Source organism: Bubalus bubalis, chromosome 11, assembly GCF_019923935.1.
Source record: "Bubalus bubalis isolate 160015118507 breed Murrah chromosome 11, NDDB_SH_1, whole genome shotgun sequence".
NCBI classification, from domain to species: domain Eukaryota; kingdom Metazoa; phylum Chordata; class Mammalia; order Artiodactyla; family Bovidae; genus Bubalus; species Bubalus bubalis.
The window spans coordinates 19536575-19552146 of NC_059167.1; the positions used below are offsets into that span (position 1 = coordinate 19536575).

A 15572-nucleotide genomic window follows, 5' to 3' on the forward strand; every position below is an offset into this window, starting at 1 on the left:
GAATCAATCTTTTTTTTTCTTTTCAAACTCACTTTACATTTCTGTGATTTCTTTAAACCTGGTTATATCTTCCAAGAACCTGTAAACTGAATTTCAGCTGATCAAAGTGATTCCATTTTACAGTGGTGAAGATCCTGGACTCATCCTGACTCTATGAAGACCAAAACTGGATCTGTCCCACCCTATACTGCATATTGGGTTCTCTTGGAGACAGAGCAAACGTCCTGCTGAAATCTGTCACAAAGAGAATGGAACGCACATGGCACTCATGACAGTTTTAAGGGTTCAAGGAGAGGCTGAGGACATAGCAGAAGGAGGCCCCAGGAGGCAAGCGAGCTGGATGCCCAGATGGCTCAGAACATGCCATTTAACTGGACAATTCCCTGGTCTGGGATCCGGCCCTACCTCCCAGCTTCAAGACCTGGTTTATTACAGGTAGACTAGATCCATACCTTAGAGGTGGGGATGAAGGACTCCCTTTAACTAAGCTCAGAGATGCTAATTGATGAAATCTTGTATTTGAATGTATTAACCCAGTCAGACCACATGGCTCAGATAAGCAGCGCCAATCACTCTGTTATAAATTACACAGGAGTCAAATCTAACCGGCAGATCAGTAGATTAAGAATAATTAGTAATAAATTTTAAAGGCTTATCTACAATAGAGATGGAGCAGACATGCTCCCTGCCTACTTCACACCCAAACTTCCCTTTCTTTCTCCTGTACTTACCCCATGGAGCTGCAAACAAGTTGGTTTAAAGGGATTGACCCCACCTCCAAAGGTGAGTCCTTACTGAACTAAACCAATTAGCACACAGCACCTCTCTTGCCAAAGTAATTGGAGATAGGGTTGATGTGCGACTGAAGTTGACCCAATCAGTGAAGCTAAGGGGTTTTTCCTTTTTTATGGAGGAAATAGATGCTTTCTATCTGGTGCACTAGCTATTCATGATTGTGTTTGGCTAGATGTAAAAGTAAAGTCAACTAAATGATTTAAACAAATTCGGTTTATTTTTCCATTTTATTAAGTAATCAAGAAGAAAAGTTGAAAGTAACCACTGTGAATTGTTCAGGGGCTTAAAAAGGTCAGTTCTAAAGTCTTAGCCATTCTCCCTGCCTTTCCCTCATGAGGATAAGATGACTTTTACAGCTTCAGACATTATGACCATCTCCAGGGAATAAAGAGAAAGGTACAAGAAGAAAGGGCAGCACTTTGGGAAGCAAAACTTTTAAAGAAATAATCAGCAGACTTACACTTGTGTCTCTTTCGCTATGTCACTTAATCATCTCTAGATGCTAAGAAGTTTGGGGAATGTAGTATTTCAGCTGAGTTGTTAAAAAACAGGTGTTCCAGTTAATTACAAAGGAAATTAAAGTGTGTGATGGATAACACTATAAAGATTTTTGCGTATATGAAATGAAAAATCTTATAATTTTTGGCATGTAAAAATTATAAGAGTAGCAATGATAGAAGAAATGCTTTTCTTCCAAGTTATGAGTTTACAATTAACTCTCTGTGACACTTTTATGTTGGATTTCAGTTAGACAAATCGAAGCAAATGAAGAGGATCATAGGAGTGGGTAATGAGGAATCAATATTCTCTTATAGGAAATTCCTTGGTGGTCTAGTGGTTAAGTCTTGTTGCTTTCACTGCTATGGGCCTGAGTTTGATTTGTGCTTGGGGAACTAAGATCCCACAAGTTGTGTGGCATAGCCAAAAAAAAAAAAAGAAAAGAAAATCTTCTTATAGGGTCTTCAGGTGTGGGTGAGCTATGAGTTATCTGAATCCTCCCCAAAGTCTCCATTTCCCTTTACAAGGTCACATTCTCTTCATCCCAATGTTTTAATTTTCACTTGAGGAACCAGCAAGTCTGTGAATTCAGCCCATGTTGTAATACAACAAACCACAAGAGGAATCAAAGAGCCTCTTAATGAGGATGAAAGAGGAGAGTGAAAACGCTGGCTTAAAACTCAACATTCAAAAAACAAGGTCATGGCATCCAGTCCCATCACTTCATGGCAAATAGAAGTGGAAAAAGTGGAAGCAGAGACAGATTTTCTTTCCTTGGGCTTCAAAATTATTGCGGATGGTGACTGCAGCCATGAAATTCAAAGATGCTTGCTCCTTGGAAGGAAAGCTATGACAACCTAGAGAGCATATTAAAAAGCAGAGACTTTGTCAACAAAGGTCCATATAGTTAAAGCTATGCTTTTTCCAGTAGTCATTCCTTGGTGGTGCATATGGTAAAGAATATGCCTACAATGCAGGAGATCCAGGTTCCATCCCTGGGTCAGGAAGATCCTCTGGAGAAGGGAATGGCTACCGACTCCAGCATTCTTGCCTCGAGAATTCCATGGACAAAGGAGAGTGGCAGGCTACAGGGGTCACAAACAGTCAGACTTGACTGACTAACACTTTCACATTTTCACAGGTATGGATGTAAGAGTTAGACCTTAAAGAAGGCTGAGTGCCAAGGAATTGATGTTTTTAGTTTGGTGGTGCTGGAGAAGACTCTTAAGAGTCCCTTGGACTGCAAGGAGATCAAACCAGTCAATCCTAAAGGAAATCAACCCTGAATATTCATTGGAAGGACTGATGCTGAAGCTCTAATACTTTGATCACCTGATGTGAAGAGCTGACTCATTGGAAAAGACCCTGATGCTGGGAAAGATTGAGGGCAGGAGAAGGGAGTAGCAGAGGATGAGATGGTTGGATGGCATCACCAACCCAATGGACATGAGTTTGAGTAAACTCTGGGAGATAGTGAAGGACAGGGAAGCCTGGTGTGCTGCAATCCATGGGGTCGCAAAGAGTCAGACATGACTTAGCAACTGAACAACAATAGGATCAGAGCATATATTTGATACTCGGCTTTATCAATTCAGTGGCTATAAGAGATGATATTCTTTTAAGTCAGACCTAGAAACTGCCTCATTTTCTGAGTCGACAATGAGGCAAGAATTGAAAACCTGTTTTCTTTTTCTAAGCTCTCTAGCCCAATTATATGTAAGTAGTACAACCAGATTTCTTTAGAATAGTATATGAAAGCAGCCACTTGAGCCCACAGAAGCCTATCTTTCTAGGGCACTTCACTCTAATTAACCACAGCCAATGTTTAAGAAAATGCTTCACTCCACATGCCTTTAAACCAAACTAGATAAAATAACTAATCTCAGATTCCCATTTCCTTAATAATATGTTATGTGAAAACATTTTCAGCACCACTTACTATTCTTCACTGCAAAATTTAGTTGAAAAAACCAGAATCAACTTTAACCAGGCTGAATAGCACACAGGATCTCTGGGAGGACCTGGGAACCAGACTTGGATGCTGCAGATACAACCCAGACAGGAAAAAAAACAATCCACCGCATCATACACTGACATTGATCGTCCTTATAAGACATCAGCACTACTTGATTTTAGAGCCTAGGAACCTTGTAACAACCACCCCAGAAGAACCATGTCAACCACAGCCACTATGCCTGAACAAGAAAGAATGTCACCCTCATTCTTGCTGTTGGTGAACATCTTGTGAACACAAGGAAAGCCAATCCTAGGTTAAAGCTGACCTTAGGGAAGACTGAGCACAAGTGGAAAGAATTTGCTTCTTTGAAATATTGAGCTACTAGATGAAAGTCTCATCTAGTCAAAGCTATGGTTTTTCCAATAGTCATGTATGGATGTGAGAGTTGGACTATAACGAAAGCTGAGCACTGAAGAATTGATGCTTTTAAACTCTGGTGTTGGAGAAGACTCTTGAGAGTCCCTTGGATTGCTAGGAGATCAAACCAGTCAATCCTAAAGGAAATTAGTCCTGAATATTCATTGGAAGGACTGATGCTGAAGCTGAAGCTCTAGTACTTTGGCCACCTGATGACTCAGTGGAACTGACTCACAGGGAAAGACCCTGATGCTGGGAAATATTAAAGGCAGAAGGAGAAAGGGATGACAGAGGATGAGATGGTTGGATGGCATCACCGACTCGATGGACATGAGTTTGAGCAAGCTCTGGGAGTTGGTGATGGACAAGGAAGCCTGGCGTGCCGTAGTCCATGTGATTGCAAAGAGTCAAACACGACTGAGTGACTGAACTGAACTGAACTAGATGAAAGCAACTGAAAAACCCATTCTACCTTGAATTATCCAGTGAGGTGAGTGACTGAATATGTTATTAGTTCTGCCATGTCTATTTGGCTGTTTAATGTTTGCAACATGGAGTCCTAGTTGACTTAAGAGACATACCTAGCAGGAAGACATTCAGATCATGTCTTTGAGTTAGGGTGTTCTTTTTCCTACACAGTGCTTGAATCAGACCTTCCAACTTGTGGCTTATCAGGTTTCTATGTCCCGTTCCATGGGCTGGTTGATCTTAATTACGTAATTCAAAATTTAAATATAAATTATACCATAAAAATATTAGAAGAATAATTTGAAGACTAGGTAATCTTAGTGATATAATAAGATAGGAGACCTTAAATCACAAAAGGAAAACAGACATACTTGATTATTAAATGTGGCAAAGATACTCAAGCCAAAATAAGAAAACTAATAGAGTGGAAAAATATCTGCATAACATATAAAAAAGGGATGACATCTCTAATAGCCTAAGTTTCCATAAGTTGATGAGAAAAATAAGCCACTTAGTAGGAAAAGGGGTAAAGGATAGAAACAGGTAAGTGGTCACAGATGGCATGAAAATGTATAAGAAATGCAAGAAAATATAGTCAATCTCACTAGCAACAAAGAAATATTTTTCACAAAAACTTCACAAATATTTTAAAAACAATAACATTTAGTAAAGATGAAGGACAGTGAGCATGAAAAACACATCGCTGGTGAGCATATAGCCAATCCTTATCATTTTGTGGATTCCATATTTACAAATTCACCTATTTGCTAAAATATATCTGTAACTCCAAAAATCAATACTTGAATTGCTTTTGCAGTCATATGGAGTCATTCATGGACATGTGCAGAACACTAAAATTAGTCATTCAATTGGTACATTTCCAACTGAGGTCAAACAAGGCCATCTTCTGTTTTCTTGTTTCAGTTCATATACAATAAAGAAGAGTCCTTTTCATCATCTATTTAGTTTGAAAGTTTCCTGATTTTATTTTTGCTTTTTCATTTTAATTTTTTGGAAACCAAGTTCATTTTATTGTATGTGCTGCTGTGCTGTGCTTAGCCATGTACAACTCTTTGCGACCCCACCAACTGTACCCTGCCAGGTCCCTCTGTCCATAGGGATTCTCCAGGCAAGACTACTGGAGTGGGTTGCCATGCTCTACTCCAGGGGATCTTCCCAACCCAGGGATTGAATCAGGTCTCCCACATTGCAGGTGGTTTCTTTATCATCTGAGCCACCAGGGAAGCCCAAGAATACTGGAGTGGGTGGCCTATCCCTTCTCCAGGGCAACTTTCCAACCCAGAATTTATCGAACCAGGGTCTCCTGCATTGCAGGTGGATTCTTTACCAGCTGAGCTACCCAAGAATATATTTATTGTATAAAATATTCTTTTATAGAGTATAAAATTCTATGTAAGTTTATTTAACTTGGAGGATAATTGCTTTAAAATGTTGTGTCAGTTTCTGCCATACAACAAAACACGAATCAGCCATAAGTATATGCTCTCCCTCTTGGCCCTGCTTCCCACCCATCGCACCCCTCTGGGCAGGCTGAGCTCCCTGTGTTATATGGCAGCTCCCCACTAGCTGTCCATTTTACACATGGTAGCATATATATGCCAGTGCTGCTCTCTCAATTCGTCCCGCCCTCTCCCTCCCCCGCTGTGTCCACAAGTGCATTCTCTGCATCTGCATCTCTGTTCCTGCTCTGCAAAAAGGGACTTTGCTGTATAAGCTAACATTTCTAAACAAAAGAAAGCTGTGACGTGCTTTCAGAGAAAATATGTGTGTTAGATAAACTTGGGGCAGGCATGAGTTACAGTGCTGTTGGCTGCGAGTTCAATGTTAATGAATCAGTGATATATTATAAATAAGCCATATTTAAACAGAAACACAAAAAACAAGGTTACAAATTGGTTGATAAAAATTATTTAAACAGAAACACATAAAACAAGGTTACAAATTGGTTGACAAAAATGTTGACCACAAGCTTGATTTAGTATTTACTACTTTAGGGTTCACAATGATTTTCATAGGACATTAAGTGGAACGATAATCAACTATGATCTGCCTCGATCTTTTAGGAAAGTTGATATTCCAATACTAATCAACTTAAGAATAAATGTAGCTTTTGACCACTTCTGCAAATCTATCCTCCCAAAATAGGAGAATTCACTGTAATGGCAACAAAACAAAACAACAACATTAGGAAATTATCTGAACATTCACTGATGGGCAAATCCTTAAATATCTTATTATATCCATACCATGAAAAATTACACACTGATTTTAAAGAATTTATATATACATTTCTCCAGAGGTTTTTTTTTTTTCAACTTTTTCTTATGGTAGTGGGTAACTATCATGCTATTATTTGGCTTTAGATGGAGTTTACCACGTTAGATGGAGCTGACCTGCATTTCCAATCAAACTCTGTGTGTTGTGTACATATATACATATTTTTTTTCAACCTGGAGGGTTTTCTATTAAGACTTGAGAAATACAAATTTCAAAATAATATGTATAATATGACCCAGTTTATAAAAATAAACAGCAAAAGCAAAACAAAAACCACCACCACCACCACTTCTAAAATTGTATATATTTTTGAAGGAGTATCATGGACAGAGAGGGTAGAATGGTGCTTACCGCCCACTAATACTGTTACCTCAGGATAGGAAAAAACAGAGGGGTCATGTAAGATATTTAAAAGCAGAGCCATTACTTTACCAACAAAGGTCCATGTAGTCAAAGCTATGGTTTTTCCAGTACTCATGTATGGATGTGAGAGTTGGACTACAAAGAAAGCTGAGTGCCAAAGAATTGATGCTTTTGAACTGCGGTGTTGGAGAAGACTCTTGAGATTCCATTGGACTGCAAGGAGATCCAACCAGTCCATCCTAAAGGAAATCAGTCCTGAATATTCATTAGAAGGACTGATGCTGAAGCTGAAACGCCAATACTTTGGCCACCTGATGCAAAGAACCAATTCATTGGAAAAGACCCTGATGCTGGGAAAGATTGAAGGCAGAAGGAGAAGGGGATGACAGAGAATGAGATGACTGGATGCCATCACTGACTCAATGGACATGTTTGAGTAAGCTCCGGGAGTAGGTGATGGATAGGGAAGCCTGGCATGCTGCAGTGCATGGGGTTGCAAAGAGTCGGACACAACTGAGTGAACGAACTGAACTGAACATGTAAGATTTCTTTTATCATAGTTTCAACCTTTGTTACAATATATACATTTTTTAATTACAGAGAAAATATCAAAAAGAAAATTCAATTGAATATAGATAAAGAAAATGCAGATTATTTTGTCCCAATCAAATGTTCAGTGTTTGTGCAATGAAGCTCCAGAATCTGCATTTTCACAGGCACCTCAGGAGATTCTTAGGCTGGTGGTTTTCCTGCCACACTGTGAGAACCCAGCTCTGGGCTGACATCACCTTTTAATCCACACACTCTTCCTATGGGAATACAACCAATGAGGTTGTTAGAGTTAAATGCAACCACCATTCAATTCTACTTTGATGAGATGGTTCCTAGATCACCTTGACTGGAGTTCTGGGTATTTTTCCAACTCTTAACCAGGCATTAATTGAGAATCTGTTCCTTTCCTACCACAGATGGCTAATGACATCCACTGTGTGTGGGTTTATCTCATTTACCCTCAGGGGGCACCTTGATTTTCCTTCTCTTCAAGGTCTTTGGGGAGGTGACTGCTGCTGGCCCTGTGAAACAACAGCTTTGTCATTTTCCTTTTGAGATGTGTATTAGGAGATGGCTTAATTGCTAAATTGTGTCCGACTCTTGCGACCCCATTGACTGTAGCCTTCCAGGCTCCTCTGTCCATGGGATTCTCCAGACAAGAATACTGGAGTGGATTGCCATTTCCTTCTCCAGAGGATCTTCCCAACCCAGGAATTGAACCTGGGTCTCCTGCATTGCAGGCAGATTCTTTACCAACGGAACTACAAGGGAAGCCTGAACCTTAGGAGAAGCCTAAGGTGATTAGAAGCCACCACTATAAAATGAATCACAACCCTCCTTGTTCCCTGTACAAGGTAAAGCCTTTTCCAACGCGGAAGAAAGGACTTAGCTATCTTTATCACAAAGTCCGACTTCTTGCTTTCTTTTCTACATTTATAAAGCAAATGTTTCTTCCCTCTAAAAGCAAATATATTCTCAGTCTATGTAATTATTAAAGAGAATGGTAGACTTGTTGCCCAATGTAAAAACCATGTGTCTCATGAAAGATACAGAAAACAGGACAGTGGAAGGTAAAAGTAAGAGATGAGCAACAGCCAGATAGAAAGGGGGGAGGTGCGGAGGGGCATTAAACCTGATTAGCTCTTCCATGTTATTTCTACCCTTATTTCAATTGATCTGTTCCCAGTTAGCAAGTATCATTTTGAATGTACTTTAATTACTGTTTCCTTAGTACCAAAACTGTGAGACCTGCAATTTAATGTGCACGTGTTTGTATTTTCCTTTAAGTGTTAGTGAATTGATCTTTAAATATCTTATTACATTTCACGTTTAGAGAGCCCGGAAAGAGATTTACTCTATATGGAAGGATTCTGCTCTCCCCTCAGTAATAAGATTGATTAACTTCTTGTATCAGGACTGCATCTTGCTCTTGTTTTTACGTCTCTGCAGTAACCATTAGGAGAAGTTCAGATAAATGGCAAAACCTGCATGCTGTAAATCCATCTGTGGTCCCTTCATAATATACATGACACCTTTGCCTTTACAGAGAGCTTGATCTGACAGCTAAAATACCGGGCAGCATCCAGTGAGGCTGGCTAGACCAAAGGCGGTACCCTGCTCTGGGTGAGACATTGCACCTTACAAGTGAGGCTTTGAGGATATCAATCTCTTTGAAATGAAAATGCTATTTCCATGGAATAAACTAGATTTGAAGGCCATGTAATTCTCAAAAGAGAATCTGGCTCCACTGCACAAGGTAGACTGTATGCTCGTGTGTACTGTTTGCCATGAGATCTTGTGATGATAGGATGGATACTGAGTGGAATACAGTACTATTTCTGTACCTAGGTTACTTTCTGTCTTCTAGAACCTCAGGAAGATTTTCAGAAGATCTGGGAAGTTGAGAAAGGAACACAGACTTTCCTCTCTTATCTATTCCCACCTCTGTCAGCGAAGCGACAGCCCCACCAAGTACTCAGAAGTAGACACAGCCCCAAAGAGATAATGGACAGAATAGGTCTCATGTCTCTGATTGGCTGGAAGGCAATAAGCTTCTACTTGCTTGAATAAGAACACTGACTGGAAAAGGAGTGGATAGCAGCCAGGCCTCATGGCGGGCTGGTGAGAGCGCTAAGCTAGAAAATAGGATTACCTAGTTCAGTCCTGGCTCTGCCTCTTATAGGTCAGGTGATTTCATGCAAATCACAGTTTCTCAAGTCTCATCTTTCTCATGTGTAAAATGGGAATAATTTTGACATCACATTGCTCTTAAAGCCTCATGGCAAGATGGTTTTTGTTTTCAACTTTTACCTGCTTATTTCCTTACCCCCTTTCTGATAAAGGGCTGTACCTACATGTTCTACCAGACATTATAGATATAATAAGCAATTATACTATCAGTTGGTACTTAATTTTTTTTTTTTTGCTAACATTTCATGTGTTGAGGGGTAAAAATAAGATGGCAGCCAGATGCCCATGTTATATCTCAATAGCCTTTCAGAAAGTTAGCTCACATTATCTGATTATTATAGCTAACTTCTAAGCATAAGAGTTCATAATATATATGTGTGTGTATATATATATACTTGGAGAAGGCAATGGCACCCTACTCCAGTACTCTTGCCTGGAGAATCCCATGGACGGAGGAGCCTGGTGGGCTGCAGTCCATGGGGTCGCTAGGAGTTGGACACAACTGAGCAACTTCACTTTCACTTTTCACTTTCATGCATTGGAGAAGGAAATGGCAACCCACTCCAGTGTTCTTGCCTGGAGAATCCCAGGGACGGGGGAGTCTGGTGGGCTGCCGTCTCTGGGGTCGCACAGAGTCGGACACGACTGAAGCAACTTAGCAGCAGCAGCATATATATATATACACACACCTATATGTACCTACATAAAATACAAACTAAATTCAGAAATTAGCCACATGAGTTCTATACATGTATGTGTGTGTGTATGTATATACATATGTGTGTGTGTGTGTTAGTCACTCAGTCATGTCGGACTCTCTGTGACCCCATGGACTGCAGCCCACCAGGCTCGTCTGTCCATGGAATTCTCCAGGCAAGAATACTGGAGTGGGTTGCCATTTCCTTCTCCAAGATATATATATATATATATATATATAGATAGATAGATAGATAGATAGATATGTATATGAATGTGCACATGTGCATGCTAAGTCGCTTCAGTCGTGTCTGACTCTTTGAGACCCTATGGACTGTAGCCTGCCAGGCTCCTCTGGCAATGGGATTCTCCGGGCAAGAACACTGGTGTGGGTTGCCACTTCCTCCTGCAGGGGATCTTCCTGATGCAGGGATCGAACCCATGTCTCTTATGTCTCCTGCATTTGCAGGCAGTGCCGCCTGGGAAGCCTGTGTGCATGTGCTTGTGTACATACACAGGGGTTAGTGTAAAGTGTAAACTCTGCAGACAGTGTTTTAGTTTTTTTTTTTTTCCTGACCAAGTAAAAGGTCCCCATGTTATTTGACCCAAATAAGCTCAATGTAACTCAGAGATACATGACAGAAAAGTAGCTGCTCATCCCTTAAATACAGCAACTCCAGCATTACTTCCAGATGAGCCAACATCTCAGCATCAGCTTTATCACCAAGAACGACCTCTTGGGCACAATGCCATGACTCACAGTCTCAAGGAGGAAGTCAGGTCATTAAGAAAAAGTCTGTTCAATTCAATAGACAGTATTAAAAAATAAAACAGTGTCAAGGAAAAACCATTCCAGACTTAGATAAGACAAGATTTTATTTAAAAAGACTGTTTCAAAGAGGGAGGGGAACTAGTGTAGTGGGGACAAGGCTCAGGGCCTAAGACCTAGATGCCTCTGTCTGATCACAGTACAGGCAGAAAGGGCCTTTCTGCAACACAGAGGAATCAACAAGGCTGGGCGGAGCAGGCTGGGGGTGAGCAGGGGGCGTAACCTGCAGCTGGCAGACACTTAGGAAGGGCCCAACAAGGAGCGACTGCTTTGTGTTTCAAAGTCTGCTCAACCTCTGGGCTTAACTAAAGTTTGGCCTCATATTCAATGAACAGGCATTTTGTCCAGAGGTCAGTGGGCACGCACACAGGGGCACACATTCACTTAATCAGGTAGGAGGCCAAGACTCGGATTTTGGAGGGTCTGTGTCTGGTCTTGTCACAAGTAAACAAGGGGGTCATCCATGAGTCTTAGGTGAGTCACGTGGGGGAGGTGACTGTGCAGGAAACTGTCCCAGAACACAAGAGGGTGGAAGATTGTTTCTTAGTTGCCACTGTTTTCCAGAATCACAGGTGAAGTTCAACACCATCAGTAGTTCAGACAAAAAATATTTTCATTTAAACCCAAAACCACTCTTGTTTGTGATTTTAATCATCACCTACCTGGAACTGATTGATATTCAGACTTTAGGGAACTGCAGCTGATGATATATTACAGTTTGGGCACCAATCTAAAGGTCCACCCTCACCCATTGACTCTCGGTACATTGTCCATAAGGATGTGGTGATGATGCAAAAGTTTTGGGGAAGAAGGGCCCACTTTCCCACTAGATGGTGCTGGTACCCCAGGTGCTTCACAGGACCCTCTGGCCAGCATGGGTGGACAGCACAACAGAGTGCAACCTGAGACGGGCGGGAATAGGTGACTCTCCCTCCCGTCCAACCTGACTTTAGGGCCTCTCTCTTGACCCATTGCAGGACATCAAAGAGGCCCTCAGAGAGAGCCTGGAGCAGTCATTCTGTCCATTTCACAGTTCCTGAAGGGTAATATTGGAGAAGGCAATGGCACCCCACTCCAGTACTCTTGCCTGGAAAATCCCATGGATGGAGGAGTCTGGTAGGCTGCAGACCATGGGGTCGTGAAGAGTCGGACACGACTGAGCGACTTCACTTTCACTTTTCTCTTTCATGCATTGGAGAAGGAAATGGCAACCCACTCCAGTGTTCTTGCCTGGAGAATCCCAGGGACGGGGGAGTAGCCTGGTGGGCCGCCGTCTATGGGGTCGCACGGAGTCGGACACGACTAAAGCGACTTAGCAGCAGCAGAAGGGTAATATACAGGAATAGTGATAACAATTGGGAAAGCAGCCAGAAAATGCTGGTAAGACTATTTTCCCCCAAGAAGAAACTACATAACCACAGGCCTGACTCCTAAGGGTTAAGCTCCCTGGGTTAACATGAGCAACTATAAAATAACCCAGGTGGTCTTACCAGCCTTGGTTCCTCTCCACCCCTTTCCTCTATACTCCTTTACCCAGACAATGGAATCCAATCAGTTTACAGACCTAAGAGGAGGGGCTTTCAAAAGGGATAAACAAAGATCTGAGTATGATCCTGCCTTTGGATGTTCTCTCTCTGTTCAGAAAATCATGTAAATGGGCAGGGAAGATGCTCTTGTCTCTCTCCTGATCTACAGGGTACCAACAGACATCCATTGGAATTTAACCTGTCCCCCCCAATCAAGGAAGTTGAATTCTTTTACTCTTGTATTAGTCTACAAAAGCGATTATTTTGTGGGTTTGTGTCCAACAGGGAAAAAAAAAAAAAAAACCTAAAGAATCACTTCTGGATGGCATGTATTAATTTGGAGTTTTTATTTCATCTTCTCAAACTCAGAACAGTGACAAACACATACTGGGAAACAAACATGGATTAAGCATAAAGGATAGAGATGTCACAGAAAGCAAACTGTAAAAAAAGAAAGGAAAAAAAAACTATTAAATCTCTGTTTCACTGGAAATTTTCCAAAAGTAACATGCCTGCCAATTTTTGAAAAATCTCTGCCATATCCAGCTACCCACAGCATCTATTCACAGCTCCTGCTGATACAAACACTACCCTCATGGCCCCACATAAATCATAATACAATCTGCCTCCAGTTTCCCTATTACTCTCCTCTCTGATGAAATTGTTGGCGGCCAACACAGGCAATCAGCAAGGTCAGCTTGGCTGAAGTGAGTCTTTGATTAGGTTAAGCTATCAATATAACTGTAAGATTAGACAGCTAATCATGTATATTTAACATAATTAGCACTGGCACATCCCTCAAGCACTGCCCGGTGACTCAGGCTTAGAACTCTGGATGGTGAGCCCTCAGGATGGACAGCAAAGAGTGATGTACAATGCAGGTGTCAGGAGGACACTGCTCTTTGGTCACAGCTACTTTAATGATTTTATTTCTGGCCTTTCCCAGGCTTCTCTTGTGGCTCAGCTGGCAAAGAATGCGCCTGCAATATGGGAAACCTGGGTTTGATCCCTGGGTTGGGAAGATCCCCTGGAGAAGGGAAAGGCTACCCACTCTAGTATTCTGGCCTGGAGAATTCCATGGACTGTATAGTCCATGGGATCGCAGAAAGTCGGATATGACTGAGCGACTTTCACTTTCCTAGGTAATAGAGCCATGGCTCTAGGCATCTTCCCCAACTAATGTGTTGATTCCACACTGGTTTCTTCAGTGACAGTTTTCAATGTTCGCAAGTCCAACGCGAGATAAAACCAAGCTGCTTAACCAAGCTTTCTCAGGTTATGGCAAAGCTGGACTGGCCATGTCTAGTTTTTTTAATTTTAATCTTTATTCATCCTCACTACCCACTCCTTTCCTTAGTTTCCAAAGCTTGATGTAACATTGAACATGAACTGCGTCCCTTAGAGTCAGAGGAGAAGCCAATGGTAACTTGGCTCTCTTCTTCCTTCCACACTTCAGGACAGGCTGCTGAACCTCAGTCCTAAATTCAGAGGCCATCTGAAAGTAGACTCTTTCCTAGGTGAACCTTGAACCTCAGGTCTATTCTAAGATGATTCTTGGGTTTGGGGTTATTGTAGATCTCAGGAACTTAACATCATCTATTATATTGTCCCTTTAGGCCTTTCAATTCAACCTCTGCATTCTGACTGAATCCTTCCCATCAGCTTTTAAACCTGTTCAAGTATCTCCCAGATAAAATACAGCATTTCCTGGTCCTCAAGTCCCTACATTCCTCCAGCTACCATCCTATTACCCTCTTTACAATCAATTTGAAGGAAGCACCCATATCTATACATCAGTTTTCTTATCTTCCACTCACTCCTTGGGCTACCAATTTGACTTCAAGCCTCACAACTTCCCAAAAACAATTCTGTAGAGGTCACTAATAACTCCAAGTCTAAATCCAAACTGTACTTTTCAGTTCTCTATACACTTGATATTTTAGTAGCCTTTTGACACTTTGACCTTTTCCTCCTCCTTGAAACACTATCCTTGGCGTCTGTGACACCTTCATACCCAGGTTTTTCTTTCTGGACTTTGGAAATCCCCAAGGTTTGTTTCCTGATATACTTTCAAGTAACTCCAGGCTGCAGCCAAGATTACTGTCACTGTCCTTCTCTGTTCACATATATTTGTCTCCATTTCTTTGATATGTTTAGCATTTTCTTAGGAATTCAGGCTCTCCCATATTTGGAAGCAAAGGGTAAAAGAGAGGGTTTGGATTTTCAACAAAATCTGACACTATTTATGTTCTATTGATACTTTGTTATTAAGTATATTGATTGAAAACATTGGTGCATACAAATAAAGGTTTATTAAGAAAGCTGCGCACCGAAGAATTGATGCTTTTGAACTGTGGTGTTGGAGAAGATTCTTGAGAGTCCCTTGGACTGCAAGGAGATCCAACCAGTCCATTCTAAAGGAGATCAGCCCTGGGTGTTCTTTGGAAGGAATGATGCTGAAGCTGAAACTCCAATACTTTGGCCACCTCATGCGAAGAGTTGACTCGTTGGAAAAGACTCTGATGCTGGGAGGGATTGGGGGCAGGAGGAAAAGGGAATGACAGAGGATAAGATGGCTGGATGGCATCACCGACTCGATGGACATGAGTTTGAGTGAACTTTGGGAGATGGTGATGGACAGGGAGGCCTGGCATGCTGCGATTCATGGGGTTGCAAAGAGTTGGACACGACTGAGCGACTGAACTGAACTGAACTGAACTGATTGCTCACTTAACAAGTATTTGGGAGCTATCACTTTGTAAGATGGGGAAAAATTAAAAGCTAAACTAGGAATGGACAGAAGAGAAGGACAGTCAGTAGAGTTAGAAGAGTTCTGAGATGGAGCACCTGGGAATTTATGATGAAAAGGATGGAGAAAAGTAAAAGCAGACAATCAAGTAGATCAGTCCTAAAAGGGTGTTCTACCACTAACGTGCATCTCATTTTCCAGATTATAGAATGCAATGATGCGAAAGTGCTTCCC

At 41.4% G+C, this 15572-nt stretch overlaps 1 protein-coding gene and 1 long non-coding RNA gene across 16 annotated transcripts in view; both read right to left on the minus strand.

The window, feature by feature from the left end:
- LOC123327976 overlaps nt 1-2030 on the minus strand; it is a 53631-nt gene extending 51601 nt beyond the window's left edge. Inside the window, exon 1 of the long non-coding RNA XR_006542639.2 lies at nt 453-2030. This is a non-coding gene — a long non-coding RNA (uncharacterized LOC123327976). The remainder of the gene's footprint in view (nt 1-452) is intronic.
- The window catches only part of RGS6 (regulator of G protein signaling 6), a 639493-nt gene that overhangs the window by 325546 nt on the left and 298375 nt on the right, over nt 1-15572 (minus strand). The window lies entirely within an intron of this gene.